Here is a 13,398-nt window from a genome sequence, read left to right as displayed (position 1 = left end):
ACAAACACATACTTCTTCCCATCCACACTGGGATCCAGGATCTTCTCCCTCCTCTCGGGCCAGAAATGAGTCTCCATTCCCTACTTGTAGTTACCAGAGATGAAGCCCAATTCTCCTCTGTCTCAAGCTTTGAAGGCCAGCTTTAGTGTGTTCACCATGGAAGAATGAAGGTGAGGCCAGAGGTCTGGGAAATGGTCAAGAACTGAGGGGAGAAGAGTGCATGGAGGCGTCGCCCTGGGGCGCTTGGTGCTCCCATATTCAGAGCCTGTCTGGTCCAGGACAGTTCCCAACCCTGTGAGCACCAACTCCGGATATTCTGGGCAATGACTGAAGGGACAGCCTCTTATGAATACCGGCTGTTTTCCTCCAGTGTCAGCTGTGAAACCAGGATGTACCACATGACCGCATTTAACCCAACTATGGGCTTAGGGTTTTGCTGCACACCAAATCTCAGTGTCCAATTTCCACTCTGTTTAGGTGGAAAAAGAAGGGGTTTGTTCCCACACACCTCACTCCTGTGTTCCTCTTTCAGTCTCAAAGCTCAGATGAAAACAATGAGTATCACTTATTGTTAATCCTCTTCCCTGCCTTTTCCACATTCATCAGTATTACTGTTTACATTGAGACTAAAGATGGCCAATCACCATTTTTCTTTGGAAAAATCAACCCGATATTGTACTTACATTTTTAGAGGTGGAATCAACTTACCTTAAGCTGCCGACTACATTTTACTGAATGGACTTTTGTGGATCCCCTTGATGTGTATAGTGGGACTTTGAGGTATCATCTCTGTCTTTAGCAAATTAATATTTTCCCAAGGACAGAGTTTCCTCACAGTTATTCGGGATGGACTAGTGGATATTGTGGTAGCAAGAACATGAAAAAAAGTCACAGCTGATACAACACACTGGAAACCCATCTGGCCACTCTCCCACAGACAGATGTCTAGGTTTCTTCGCTTTCATGAAAATTGTTTCTTAGGAGACTTGTTTAATGTGTTCTGCAGCCATTTCTGAGTTGTAATTACCTTATTTACAACAGGTGAAATTGTTCTGATGTATTAATTTACAAGTATTTTTATGTCAGATTATTTGCAGCATAAAACATCTAGAAGATTTGACTACCTAGTTTTCTGTGAACCAGTACTGGCTACAAAGTGTTTTTGTGCAGATGGGCTAAGAAGGTACCTACACTACTTGAATTCCAAAGACTTGGAAAAGACCAATACATGAACATTCTGGCTGTTGACATTTGATTTGAACTTCTCTCCAGGGGCAAAAATTGAGTTCTCTCTCTTAATGTATTAAGGCTCCAAAACTATGTTCAAAATTTAAAATTAACTGCCAAGAGTGTAATTTATACTGGAGTAGTTTGGAGATGTGACAGGTCAATGTATAATAAGAAGCCTTGAGACTACAAAGAAGGCAAAAGTCACTGTTTTAGTCATGGCCTCAGAACAAAGCTGTGTTTGCAATAACATGGCATTTAAACGACTCATTAATAAAAATAGTTATCTATTAATTTCGTAGTGTTTCAAAATTATTTCTTCTAAATTTGGAATATGTGCATTAAAGGACATATGAGTTTCAAAAGATTTAATAAAACGTGTAACACAGAGTTTTGACACTTCTTGAAAGATTTTAACTTTGTGGTTGTCTCTGTGGTGATAAGTGTCATTGCTACAGAAAGTAACATTTTAAATTTGGGTTATTTTAGACATTTGGGTTCATCTATATAGAAATGAGATCACAAAGATTAACATAAGGCAAACTGTGGGAAGAAAAGCCAGCAGTTCAAGAGAAGAAGCTGAGAAAACAAGTCAAAAGTTAGAGGAGAAGAAGAGAAGGAAAAGAAAGAGAAGAGAAAGAAAGAGAAGAGAAGAAAGAGCAAGAAAAGAAGACATAGAGATGAGAAGAAGAAAGAAAGAAAGAGGAGAATCTCGAAGAGCCCCTCCCTCTCCTCTCCTCCGCCCTCTCCCTTCTCCTCCCTCGCCTCTTCCTCTCCCCTCCTGTCTCCCCTTCCACTGCCTCCCCCTCTCATCTTTGCCTCTCCTCTCCTCTTCCCCTCCTGCCTCTCCTCCCTCTCCTCCTCCCGCTCCTCTTCTCCTCCCTCCCTCTAAGGCTCCTCTCCCTCTGGCCTCCCTCTCTCTCCCCTGTCCTCTTCCTTCCCCTGCACCGCCCCCCCGCCCTCCCCCTCCACCCCCGTACATCAAACCACCACCCCACTACCCAACGAAACACCTCCCACCCATAGGGCCTGGCCTTAGATGTAATAATGAGGGGAAAGGAGAAGATACACAGTTCAAGATCCCACAGAGACCTGGAAAGAATTTCATGTGTATTGTCTGTGAGTGGATCCAAGTGTGTCATTGAGAGTTCCCTTGTGTCCTTCACCTATCCTCTTTGACTTTCAGAAAGTGTTCCCTGAATATTTAAGAAAGGTATTCCTTGTATATTTTGCAAAGCTCCCACAAAGACTTGGGTCTCCATGCATCTCAGATCCACGCTGGCAATGGTTGCAGTAGGGGTTGCAGCCAGAATCCGTTCAGTAGGAGTCCGCCATTCACTCTTGCCAGCTTCAGTCACGTTTCTTCCATTTCCACCTGTGTCCCTGCATGGCTGAACCAAGTCTTAGCCAGCATTGCCAAAAGAGCCAGGAAGACCAGACCAGCCACAACCATTCTGATGGAATTCTCCACAGTATAGTCCTGGAGAACAGGGGCTGGAGGGTGGGGGTAAGATCAGAGACTTTTCCATGTGGGCTAGGCCCCTCCCTCCCCAGGAGCTCTGAAATGGAGCTCTTTCCCCATCTCACCTTCACAAAATTCTTCCTATCCGGAGCCCCTCTTCTCCCTATATCATCCTGAGCACCTTCAGAAGCCTTCTGCCACAAACAGAAATTTCTTTTGAAGATACACTTTTTTTTTTTTTTTTTTTTTTTTTACATTTCAAAATAGTTCCCAAACTAATTCTCCAAAACAATAAATGTTTGTGTGTATTGCTGGGCAGGTTATGCATACAAAAAAAGAAAGCACAGTGAGTCAGATTTGGCAGAGGAAACATATGTGGAAATTATATCATTTATTCTCTTTATAAAATTAAGTACAAAATGGAAAACACTGGTAAGGAAGAATGAGCTGTAGAGAAAGAAAACATCTTTCCAAGATGGCTGACTCAATGCTTTTTTGGCATATCTCATCCACCTAGAAGAATGAGCCGAATCCAGAACCAAAAACATGTGATCATCTCAATAGACATAAAGAAAAGCATCTTTAAAAAAAATTCAACATTCTTACCTGATGAAAGCTCTAAAAAAATTAGGCATAGAAAGAATATACCTCCAAGTAATAAAAGCCATAGATGACATACCTAGAGTCAACATCATACTGAACAGGGAAAAGTTAAAATGACTCTGACTCCTCTGAGAACTGGCACAAGACAAGGACACAGACATCCACCACTCCCTATCAACATAGTACTGGAAGCCCTGTCAGAGCTATCAGGAAACAGGAAGAAATAAAACATATCTAAATTAGAAAAGAGGAAGTGCAATTATTTCTGTTGCTGATGCTATGATCTTAAATCTAGAAAATCCTACAGACTCTGCAAAGAATTCTTATGATTGATGAATGAACTCAGTAAAGTTTCAGAATACAAAATCAGTATGTAAAAACTGGTAGCATTTCTCTACACCTATAATGATCTAGCTGAGAAGCAAATCAATAAGACGATCCTGTTTACAATAGATACACAAAATTGAAACACTCAGGAATACATTTAACCAACGTGGTGAACGATCTCTACCAGGAAAAGTGTAAGACACCCATGACAGCAATGATAGATGATATAAAAAAAAGAAAAAAAAATTCCATACTTATAGATCATAAGAATTAATATTGTTAAAATGACCATACTGCCTAAAGCAATCTACAGATTTAGTGCAATTCTTAAATGAAAATAGTAACACCAGTTTTCACAGAATTAGAAAAAGCAATCCTAAAATTCGTACAGAACCAAAAAAGAGCCTAATGGACAAAGCAATTTTAGGCGAATGTAGAAACTTGGTGTCATCAGGCTATCTGACTTCAAATTACGCTCTTAGGATATAGTAAGTTAAATAACACGGTGCTGGTATAGACACAGAAACAGAGATCAATAGACCAGAATAGAGAGGCCAAAAATACAGCCTCATATCTACAGTGAGTGATCATTGACAAAGTCAACAAAACATACACTGCGGAAAGATATCCTCTTCAATAAATGGCACTGGGAAATCTAAATAGCCACATGCAGAAGAGTAAAACTGGACCCAAATCTGTCATTATACACAAAAATTAACTTAAGATAATTAACAGCTTAAATGTAAATCCAGAACTATAAAATCACCAGTGGAAACCCAAAGAGAAGCTTTCTGGACATTGGTCTAGGCAAAGAATTCACTAGTAAAACCTCAAAACCACAGGTAACAAAAGTAAAACTAGACAAATGGGACGTAATAAACGAAAGAGCTTCTGAACAGCGAAGGAGAAATAATAGCAGAATGAACCAACGACCTGCAGAATAAACGAAAATGTTTGCAAACTGTGCATCCGACCGGGGACTAACATCCACAATTTCTAGGCAACTCAAACAACTAATCAGAGCCCTCAAATAATAGCATTAAAAAGTGGGCAAAGGGATGTTTATACAGATTTTTCAAAAGAAGACATACAAATGGCCAAACAGCATATGAACAAGTGTTCAGCATCACGACTCATCAGAGAAATGCAAATTGAAACCACAATGAGATATCATCTTACAGTAGTCAGAATGGCTATTACTGAAAATGCGAACCAATATAACAGATGTTGGCAAGGAAGCAGAGAAAAGGAAACTCTTATACACTGTGGGTGGGAATGTAAATTAGTATAGCCTCTATGGAAGACAGCATGGAGATCTGTCAGAGAACCAAAAATAGAAACACCATTCGACCTAGCGGTCCCACTGCGGGGTGTCTACCCAAAAGAGAAGAAGCAATTATGTCGAACAAATACCTGCCCCTGTATGTTTATTGCAGCACTGTTTGCAACAGCAAGATATGAAATCAATCTAAGTAACTGTGAATGAATGATTGGATTAATAAAGTGTGGTGTGTATAAACAATGAAATAGTATTTGGCCATAAAATACAAAATCCTGTCATTTGGAGTAACATGGATGGAACTGGAGGCCATTATTTTACGTGAAACAACTCAGAAAGCCAAACACCACGTCTTCTCACTCTAAGTGGGAGGCGAGTAGTGCATACATCTGGATGTGGAGTGTGGAATGACGGACAGTGGAGGCTTGGAAGGCTGGAGGGCGGTGGGACCTGGGTGAGTGATGAGAAATTGCTTAACGAGTACGATGTACAGCATTTGGGTGATGGATATAGTCAAAGTCCTGACTTCACCACTCTGCAATATATTCATGTCACAAAGTTACACGTGTACCCCATAAATGTATACAAATAGGAAAGAAACTCTGTACACAGTAATCAATTGTGATATCTAGATATAGTCAATATTAAATTTAAAGCAGAATAATTAGTTAAAATATTGTGTACACAACAGTGAAGAGAGTATTTATCATCTAAGCCACAGGAAACTGTCAATATTAGTGCACAGAAAAAGAAAATAACTGAACAAGAAAGAGCAGTTTTGTGACAGGGTAAAAACTGAGGATAGTTTTAGAATGCTCCTAACTTGAGTTCCAAAAGGAAAGAATGAGAAAACAGGTCAGAAGCAATCTTTAAAGAGGCCAGTGTTGGTTATTTGGTGGACATAGACACACACATCAATCCACAGGTTCAAGAAATGCAGTGAATGCCAGGCGGAATGAATTAAACACACCTCACGTTCAACGTGACAGAAAAGCTGCAAAAAAGCATAACCAACCCTTCAACTTAGCCAGAGGAAAAGGATGAGCTGGTAAGGATTCAGAGGGAGCCAAGCATTGTCCTCCCCACAGAAAAAAGGAAAACATAAGCCAGTAGAACAGCGTCTTTACCCAGCTAAGATACCATCACCAGCCACCGACAATTCCTTACATAGTACTGTCCAAGATCAACACAGGAAAGAAACAGCACTGAAAGATAAAAGGACAAAGAAAGCTTTTCTCACTGACCCTAAAGGAAATTCTGATGACTGTGCCTCAAAGAGAAGGAAAGTGAAACCAGATGGGGTGTCGAAGATTCTGACAATAACTAAGAGCAGAGAAAGAACTTAAAATATGGCTATGCCAAAAATGAATATGGACCATACAGTACTGTATGAAAACATGCCCCTGTGTAATTTCTGGAAAAGATAGAATTATATATACCATGAAACATCATATAAGTAAATACAAACATATATAATAAATATACTCTAAAATCCTGTTCTTACACAGGAAGAGTGGAAATATGTTTTTATATTTGCAGTTTAATTTCTGAAATGATGAATTTCAGTTTTAAAAATATGTAACAAGTTCAGGATGAGTACACCATATATGTATTCCTAAACGACGTAGATCAAAAATAGAATGTTTTGAAATAGAAAACCACCAAAGAAGTCAGTGGGAAAAAGGGAATCAGGGAAACAACATAATAATAACACAAATATGATTGGAAGAACTGCGCAAACATAAACACAAGATTGTCAGAAAGTCTTGTTTTCTAAGACGCATTGTTGAAATTTACAAAGGATGTCAGTGTTAACAATTCACAGGGTTTGAAACTAAACAATGTAGAAATATACCAAGCAATCACTAACTGTTAGAAATGTGGTGTAGCTATATTAAAATTAGACAAAATAAGTCTTTGGGAAAAATCAGTGGAAAACATTAAGCATAACATTTAGGAAAAAAGCAGGTAAATTTATAGTATTTTTAATTTACCAGGAATATATAATCAATTTACACTTAATCACTTCCAGTAATATTCCTGCAAATATACACGGAGGAAGTGTCGCTGAAGTAAACGGAGAGGTAGGCAAATCCACAGCCACAGTGGGGTGTTTAACACTCTTCTCTCAGTTGTTGATAGAAGTGGTTCAGGGAGTTAGAGAGGATTTAGAAAGAGAATTGCTGGACTTGACCTAAGGTACAAGTCCACTTGCAACCACAGGACTCACATTCCTTACAAGCCCAACGACATTTAGAATCTCACTGGATTCTGAGCAGCCCTCACCACATGGCAGGCCCATGGACTTCTTGGAACACACCAAGCTCATTCTCACATTAGCATCATCCCCAGTGTCCTAAGTACATGAAATTTCCTTTCAACACACTCCCCAGGGCTTCTTCCCTCTTGTCTCTAAGATCGGAGTTTAAATGTGATCTCCCTGGTGAGGTCTCAGTGAGATGTTCCCCGCTGTACACTCCAAATGACAACGTTCCATGTTCCTTCATTTCACTCTGTGCAGGGCACTTTCACCAAGTGCTGAGGATTCACTCATTCATTCACTCATTCATCCATTCTACAAGTTCATTCATTCACTCATTCATCTATTCACTCATTCATTCATTCATCCATTCACTCATCCATTCATTTACTCATTCATCCATTCACTCATTCATTCATTCACTCATTCATTCATTCTCTCGTTCATTCATTCATGTTCTGCCTGTCTCTCCCACCCCACAGCAATGTGAGCACCATGAACCAAGGAGCTTGGCCGTGCTGTTTACTCCTGGCCATGCAACAGACAGAACTGATGGTAGGTGTGAAATAAATATTAGATGAACGAGTTAATGAAGAGGTCATTTACTGGGTGAGCTCAGTTCTCTCTACTCTAATGCCCTCCCTCGGCTGACTTCCCTGAGTTGCCCCCTCGGCTGACTTCCCTGAGTTGCCCCCTCGGCTGAGTGCAGTCCCTTCACTGGCAAATGGATCCTCAGCCAGCAGCACCTAGATGGTTCCATACTTTGTTCTTTCCCTCTCCTCTTGCTCCCTAAAGATTATCAATCTCCATGACAAGGCTGGAGAGCAGACAAGCCACACATTCGTTCCGGAGAGACAGTAACATGGAGTACAAGGCATTCCACATTTAGGAAGAGAACTCAGTTATGGAAGGTCAGAAATGAAAAGTTCCTACAGTCCCAGGTTGGTGGCCACAGCCCTAAATACTGATGGAGAATCACTGGAAATCTGTAGGGAAGATGTCTGGCTTGAGGCCACTGAGTGGAGAAGTGGCACATTCTTCTCAGTCTTCAGTGCTGAGCCTCTGTCCCCTCAGGGATCCAATGACCAAAGAGAAGAGCCTCTTCTCAACTCCTGGGATGGAGCTTGGTGCCCCAGGTAAAGGAATGGGCCTCTTTCCACCTGCCATGTTTTCATCTAGCTTGGAAATCCTGGGAGTCCTGGGAGGCCCTCCCCAAGTTCCCAGAGAAGACTCCCCCACTGAGTCTCCAAGGTGTGGAGGGAGCAGGAGACATTCAGGGTGGAAAATGCCTCCCATCAAGAGACATGGAGGCTCCCCCAACGATGACTGCATCTGTGCCTCCCACGTGGAAATCACTCTTTGGTGAGATGTGGGGGCTTCTGGAAATGGGGAATGGTGGGCGGCCAATGCTACCTCTAGTCTTTCCAACCTGAGCCTGGCCTTTCATGCTCCTGAGTCAGCACTGATGCTGCTTGCTGCTTAGATGTGTCCCATGTAGGCCTCTGTACAAAGACTGGGAAGTGTTTTTTGTGGCCTGTGCTCTATCTGCAAGCTTCATGTAGGGTTGCAGTTACCACCCCAAATCCTGATGTGATCTGTCTGCCTTGCTCTGTCTGTCTGCCTGTATGTTTGCTCTGTGTCTTTTCTATCCAGTATCTCTGGCTGACACCCCCATGGCCATCTGAGGTTCCCCTGAATGTGGCCATTGTCATCCGTCTGAGTCCCACTATTTGGGGAAGAGATTGGTTTCCTCACCTGGGACAGAAATGGGCAGTGGGTCACTCGGGTCTGACCACTCGTAGGGAGAGTCACGGAAAGAGCCGAAGCATCTGTACGTCCCTCCGTGGGTGGCAGGCCCCAGAGGGAAGTTGGTCTGGAAAGTTCCATGGACCCTCGGCACTGCAGGGAGCCTCAGTTCATGGGCCTCCCCCTCCCTGGATAGATGGTGCATGTCAAAGGAGCTCTGGGAGCTGCAGGACAAGGTCAAGTTCTCTCCTGCGTGAACAGTGGGGCCCGGCTGGACTGAGAGAGAAGGTTTCCCGTATAGACCTGGAAGAAGAGGCAGTTTCCTCAGGGAGGTTCTTCCTTGTCACAGCTCCCTTCACACCTGAGCTGAGAACTCACTCCCCTGCTCTATGACGTAATGCTGCTCTATGACCTAGTGCTCTCTCTTTCTCTGTCACCCTCCACCCCGTGTCTCTTCATGTCTATTTCCTCCTTCCACCTTCTTTCTCTCACCCTCTACCCCGTCTCTCTTCATGTCTGTTTCCTCCTTCAACCTTCTCCGTGTCTCTAGGTCTCTGACCTCACTTCCCCATCCCTAGCTATGTTTTTTTTCTTTGTACTGTTTTCTTCTCTCTGACCCTCCTTGGATGGTTGACTTGATCTTCCTTTTTCTTTAATTCTGAGTCTCTCACTTTCTGTCTTGTTCAAAACTTTCTGCATATTTCTATTGTCTATCTATCTATCTATCTATCTATCTATCTATCATCTATTTAACTATTTGGTGTGTATCTACAAATTATCTATCTATCATCTATATCTGTGTATCATCTCTCTATCAATTGACTATCTATGTAGCCGTCAATCACCTATTATCTATATCTGTGTATCATCTCTCTCTCTCTGTTACCTATCTGTCTGCCTCTCTATCTCTATGTATCATGTATCTATCACTTTATCTATTTATCATCATCATTATCATCTCTATGTATCATCTACCAATCAATCATCATCTGTGTATCTATAACCTATCTGTTATCTATCATCTATGTATTTATCATCTATCTATCCATCTGTCATCTCTCTGTCTCCATCTCCTTGTCTTTCTCTGCCTCTCAGTCTGTCTCGTTGTCTTTGGAATATCTGCAATTCATCCCCCACATCTCCATCTTTCTCTCTCCTTGTGCCTCTCCCTCAGGACTCTGATTTTAGGGCTTTTCTCAGTTCCCTTCCATCACTCTCTCCACTTCTCTGCCCTCTTTTCTCTCTCTCTCTCTTTTTAAAAATTATACTTTAAGTTCTGGGTTACATGTGCAGAATGTGCACTTTTGTTACATAGGTATATACGTGCACTGGTGGTTTGCTACACCCAACAACCCGTCACCGTCACCTACATTAGGTATTTCTCCTACTGTTATCCATCCCCTAGCCCCTCACCCCCTGATAGGACCTGGTATGTGATGTTCCCCTCCCCTGTGTCCATGTGTTCTCATTCTTCAAGTCCCACTTACGAGCAAGAACATGCGGTGTTTGGTTTTCTGATATACCTAAAGGATTACAAATCATTCTACAATAAAGACACATGCACACATATGTTTATGTCGGCACTATTCAAAATAGCAAAGACTTGGAACCAACCCAAATGTCCATCAATGAGAGACTGGATTAAGATGTGGCACATACACACCATGGAATACTATGTGGCCATAAAAAGGCTGAGTTCATGTCCTTGGCAGGGACGTGGATGAAGCTGGAAACCGTCATCCTCGTTTCTCTGTCTTTATGTGGCTGTGAGCTTGTCACTCCCCTTCCTCTGGCTCATTCTCTGTGTGTTTGTGCCTTTGCTTTTTAATGTCCCTGATTTCTCTCTGTGTCTGTCGGTAATCCTATCATATGTGCGGTTATTTGGAATATAAGCCTCAGAATCCAGTCTGGAGACCCCAAGTGCACAGCACACGGGTTGTTGTTCTGGGGCCATGATATCCTGAGAAGGTTGCGGCTCCCCTGAACACGAGGCAGAGGTGTCAGAATGAACATGGCATCTGTAGGTGCCACAAGGTCTGAGGTCCCAGGGCCCAACTAAGGTGAGAAATAAGGGTGTTCTTGGGTTCTCCTGGTAGAGATCACTTTGTGGAGGTAACACAGAGATGAAGCTTCTAACCTGTGCCAGGTATCTGAACAAAGTCAGCACGGAAGGACGCCTCTGTCCGGGACATGTCTGTCTGTCCCCTTTAACTCTTTGTCTCTTTTCTACCTCCCTGTATGGCCCCTGTGTCTGTCCTCTGTTATGACACCTGGTCTGTACTTGTGTCTCCTGTTTCTCTGTCTCGGTTGGTACAGACCTCACCAAGTGAATTTCTCTCCATAAGAATCCCACACTCATCTTCCTCATGAACACCTGGGGCTTCCAAGTCCTGGATCATTCACTCTGTGTCCCAGTGACAATGAGAAGAATGTCGGGACACTCTCACCTGTAATCACGATGTCCGGGGGTCACTGGGGGCTGACCATTCATGGGGGAGTGAGTAAAAGAACCGTAGCATTGGTAGGTCGCTGCAAGGACAGGCGTCATGGGACCCGTGGAGATGTTGGCCTTGGAGCCCCCATCATGGAGCTCTCCAACGAGGCATAAGGGGTCCTCAGAGATCCCCTCTCTGTGCAGAAGGAAGTGCTCAAACACGATATCTGACCAACATTGCAGGATGACCGTCTCTCCTGATTTCACCAGGGGACCTGGGAGGGCCAGGAGGGAAGGTTTTCTGTGGACTCCTAGAAAAAGAGGTTGTGAGTTTAGAAGGCGTCTCTCTTCTTCATCCCATCCACGGGACCTGGAATCAGTGAGGCTTCCCCTCCCCGGGTCTGTCTCTCTCCTCCCTCTCTGTGTCTCTGTGTTCTTTTCTGTGCCTATAACCCCTGTTGCAGGTGCCTCCATCCGTCATGTTATTTGGCGCCCTGCCTATGCAGTTGACATGCTGACCACATCATGGGAGGGTGACGTATGCCGGCTTTTTCTACCTTGCATGACGCCCAGCGGGCCTCCAGCCAAGAGCAGAAAATGGCTTCCTGGAAATTGTTGTGACTGCAATTGCCACCTTGCGTCATTCACTATGACCAGCTCAGAACACGTCTCAGATCCAATCTTTCCAACACAAGATGATGGAATTCTGGGTTACATTAAAGACTTTTGATGTACTTTTGTTGTTTTTATCTGAGATTCAAACTCTTCTTCGTGTGTAATATGCAAAATATCTAACAGATACTATTAATATTATCAGAGTAATTGTGACAAAAAGTCAGTCTAATTTTCCTGCTTGAGTTTCTTGTACTAAACCAGTGGCACAAGAAGTGCTTGAATCTGGGAAGCGGAGGTTGCATGAGCTGAGCTCGTGCCACTGAACTCCAGCTTGGGTGACAGAGGAAGAGTCTGTCTCAAGAAAGAAAAAAAAAAAAAAAAAAAGGAAACTAAATTACCTATAACAACAAACAGAGGACTCAGGTTACCACACTTTAAGGGGTTCTCTAAGGTTATATAAAGTACAACATCCTCATGAGAGGGGATACAGAGAACCACTGGGCAGAAAACTGTGTCTAAAATACATCCGTGGATACACAGCTCCTTTATAGTTGACAAAGGCTGCCATGTGGTTTAAGGTGGAATAGAATATTTTCTCAACAAATAACAGGACCATAGGGTTACAAGTACGAAAAAATAAATCTGAACTTATCCTCACACTATAAAAACACTTCTTATTTTTTACCTTGTTATTATACATTTTTTATGCTTTATTTATTATTATTATTTTTTGAGATGGAGTCTCACTCTGTCGCCCAGGCTGGAGTGCAGTGGCTCGATCTCAGCTCACTGCAAGCTCCACCTCTCGGGTTTACGCCATTCTCCTGCCTCAGCCTCCCGAGTAGCTGGGACTACAGGTGCCCGCCACCTCGCCCGGCTAGTTTTTTGTATTTTTTTAAGTAGAGACGGGGTTTCACCGGGTTAGCCAGGATGGTCTCGATCTCCTGACCTTGTGATCCATCCGTCTCGGCCTCCCAAAGTGCTGGGATTACAGGCTTGAGCCACCGCGCCCAGCCTTTTATGCTTTATTTTTAAAATTGGCAAATAAAAATTATATAGAGTCGTCCTTCACTATTCCTGGGTGATTGGTTCCAGGATCCCCATTCAGGTGCCAAAATCTGCAGATGCTCAAACCTCTTGCATGAAATGGCACAGTGAAATTGGGCGCGGTGGCTCACGCCTATAATCCCAACAATTTGGGAGGCTGAGTTGGGTGGATCACGTGGTCAGGAGTTCGAGAACAGCCTGCTCAACATAGTGAAATCCAGTCTCTGCTAAAAATACAAAGAAAAAAAATTTACCTGTGCATGGTGGCATGTGCCTGTAATCCTAGCTACCAGGGAGGCTGAGGCAAGAGAAGCACTTGAACCTGGGAGGCGGAAGTTGCAGTGAGCTGAGATTGCGCCACTGCACTCCAGCCTGGGTGAGAGAGTGAGACTCCGAAA

At 43.0% G+C, this 13,398-nt stretch overlaps 1 pseudogene; it reads right to left on the bottom strand.

The window, feature by feature from the left end:
• Positions 1-343: 343 nt before the first annotated feature.
• Positions 344-11,902, bottom strand: LOC104675318 (annotated as a pseudogene).
• Between the last annotated feature and the right edge of the window lie 1,496 nt (positions 11,903-13,398).

This window comes from Rhinopithecus roxellana, chromosome 12, assembly GCF_007565055.1.
Source record: "Rhinopithecus roxellana isolate Shanxi Qingling chromosome 12, ASM756505v1, whole genome shotgun sequence".
Lineage (NCBI taxonomy): Eukaryota > Metazoa > Chordata > Mammalia > Primates > Cercopithecidae > Rhinopithecus > Rhinopithecus roxellana.
This window is presented reverse-complemented; position numbering and strand designations above follow the sequence as displayed.